The sequence below is a fragment of the Oncorhynchus keta genome, chromosome 13 (genome assembly GCF_023373465.1).
Source record: "Oncorhynchus keta strain PuntledgeMale-10-30-2019 chromosome 13, Oket_V2, whole genome shotgun sequence".
NCBI classification, from domain to species: domain Eukaryota; kingdom Metazoa; phylum Chordata; class Actinopteri; order Salmoniformes; family Salmonidae; genus Oncorhynchus; species Oncorhynchus keta.
The window spans coordinates 8012757-8015735 of record NC_068433.1 but is presented as its reverse complement, the minus strand read 5'-3'; the positions used below and the strand labels follow the sequence as shown (position 1 = coordinate 8015735).

At 43.6% G+C, this 2979-nt stretch overlaps 1 long non-coding RNA gene across 6 annotated transcripts; it reads right to left on the bottom strand.

Moving 5' to 3' along the window:
- Positions 1 to 441: 441 nt before the first annotated feature.
- On the bottom strand, positions 442 to 2249 carry LOC127906687 (uncharacterized). Of its 6 annotated transcripts, none has more exons than XR_008062429.1 (4): positions 2122 to 2196; positions 1778 to 2035; positions 1305 to 1691; positions 442 to 1089 (listed from the first exon to the last, which is right to left on the bottom strand). It is a non-coding gene; the product is annotated as an uncharacterized LOC127906687 (long non-coding RNA). The 6 variants fall into 6 exon arrangements; XR_008062428.1 differs by having other exon boundaries at positions 443 to 1089; positions 1778 to 1820; positions 1864 to 2249; XR_008062425.1 differs by having other exon boundaries at positions 445 to 1089; positions 1778 to 2249.
- Between the last annotated feature and the right edge of the window lie 730 nt (positions 2250 to 2979).

The window sequence follows — 2979 nt, the reverse complement described above, 5'->3', positions numbered from 1 at the left end:
GACAGTTTATGACAAATAATTCAACAATTTTGCATGTAATGGCTTATGCAAGGAACTAATGCCTAGATGTTTTGAGGGTTAAGACTATTCAACAGAGAACCATCTACTATATTTTGATCAACATGACATGAACAATTGATAATGTGGAAAAAAGCTGACACTTGTACATTATCAATTGCAATTTGTTCAAAGGAATAAGAAATTGCTTTAATGATGTGCATAAGTGACTAGATGATTTGGAATTTGTACAAGTAGTATCAAGAATTGTACTTTTGATCTAAGAAATGCACCAAAGCGATAGCGAGAAAAATTGTAACAACAACTACAACAATATTAATGAGAACAATATATTAAAGCAATGGTAGTAGACCAGTGTCACCATGACTGAGAAGAGACATGACCTGGTAGTAGACCAGTGTCACCATGACTGAGAAGACACATGACCTGGTAGTAGACCAGTGTCACCATGACTGAGAAGACACATGACCTGGTAGTAGACCAGTGTCACCATGACTGAGAAGAGACATGACCTGGTAGTAGACCAGTGTCAACATGACTGAGAAGACACATGACCTGGTAGTAGACCAGTGTCAACATGACTGAGAAGACACATGACCTGGTAGTAGACCAGTGTCAACATGACTGAGAAGACACATGACCTGGTAGTAGACCAGTGTCAACATGACTGAGAAGACACATGACCTGGTAGTAGACCAGTGTCAACATGACTGAGAAGACACATGACCTGGTAGTAGACCAGTGTCAACATGACTGAGAAGACACATGACCTGGTAGTAGACCAGTGTCAACATGACTGAGAAGACACATGACCTGGTAGTAGACCAGTGTCAACATGACTGAGAAGACACATGACCTGGTAGTAGACCAGTGTCAACATGACTGAGAAGAGACATGACCTGGTAGTAGACCAGTGTCAACATGACTGAAAAGACACATGACCTGGTAGTAGACCAGTGTCAACATGACTGAGAAGACACATGACCTGGTAGTAGACCAGTGTCAACATGACTGAGAAGACACATGACCTGGTAGTAGACCAGTGTCAACATGACTGAGAAGACACATGACCTGGTAGTAGACCAGTCTCAACATGACTGAGAAGACACATGACCTGGTAGTAGACCAGTGTCAACATGACTGAGAAGACACATGACCTGGTAGTAGACCAGTGTCAACATGACTGAGAAGAGACATGACCTGGTAGTAGACCAGTGTCAACATGACTGAGAAGACACATGACCTGGAAGTAGACCAGTGTCAACATGACTGAGAAGACACATGACCTGGTAGTAGACCAGTGTCAACATGACTGAGAAGACACATGACATGGTAGTAGACCAGTGTCAACATGACTGAGAAGACACATGACCTGGTAGTAGACCAGTGTCAACATGACTGAGAAGAGACATGACCTGGTAGTAGACCAGTGTCAACATGACTGAGAAGACACATGACCTGGTAGTAGACCAGTGTCAACATGACTGAGAAGACACATGACCTGGTAGTAGACCAGTGTCAACATGACTGAGAAGACACATGACCTGGTAGTAGACCAGTGTCAACATGACTGAGAAGACACATGACCTGGTAGTAGACCAGTGTCAACATGACTGAGAAGACACATGACCTGGTAGTAGACCAGTGTCAACATGACTGAGAAGACACATGACCTGGTAGTAGACCAGTCTCAACATGACTGAGAAGACACATGACCTGGTAGTAGACCAGTGTCAACATGACTGAGAAGACACATGACCTGGTAGTAGACCAGTGTCAACATGACTGAGAAGACACATGACCTGGTAGTAGACCAGTGTCAACATGACTGAGAAGAGACATGACCTGGTAGTAGACCAGTGTCAACATGACTGAGAAGACACATGACCTGGTAGTAGACCAGTGTCAACATGACTGAGAAGACACATGACATGGTAGTAGACCAGTGTCAACATGACTGAGAAGACACATGACCTGGTAGTAGACCAGTGTCAACATGACTGAGAAGACACATGACCTGGTAGTAGACCAGTGTCAACATGACTGAGAAGAGACATGACCTGGTAGTAGACCAGTGTCAACATGACTGAGAAGAGACATGACCTGGTAGTAGACCAGTGTCAACATGACTGAGAAGACACATGACCTGGTAGTAGACCAGTGTCAACATGACTGAGAAGAGACATGACACGGTATGAAAGACAAAACAAAACAAGATGGGAAATATTATCGACATTATTTTGCACTTTTCACTGGCTGTCCCTCAGGTTGTGGCAGGAGGACACATATTTGGCTGCCAAAACTGCACATTTAGGCTTTTCACCCAATAAATATAAGATTTTTTTATTCATCTTTTATCGTTTCAAATTCTTCGTATTGAATTATAATTTTGAGAAAGAAATATTCTCTTAGGTCTGAGTATTTGTCACAGTGTAATAGGAAATGCATCTCTGTCTCTATCTCTCCCCTGGAGCAGAGTGAGCACAGCCTGTCCTCTCTGGGCAGCCAGGTTTGTCTGTGACGACCAGTCTCTATAGCCAGACTGTCCTCTCTGGGAAGCCAGGTTTGTCTGTGACGACCGGTCTCTATGGCCAGACTATGCTCACTGAGTCTGTACCTAGTCAATGTTTTCCTCAGTTTTCTATCAGTCACAGTGGTCAGATAGTCTGCCACCATGTACTGTCTGTTTAGAGCCAAATAGCATTGAAGTTTACTTTGTTTGTTTTTGTGGTGTCTTTCCAATAGGTGATATATTTTTCTTTTTGTTTTGTGATGATTTGGTTGGGCCAGATCTTCTGAGTGCTGTCCTGAGGCTCTATGGGGTTGGTTTGGGTTAGTGAACTGAGCCTCAGAACCAGCTGGCTGAGGGGACTCTTCTCTTGTTTCATCTCTTGACATTGTAGAGCTGTGTGATGGAATGAGATGAGTGCTGTCCTGAGGCTCTATGGGGTTGGTTTGGGT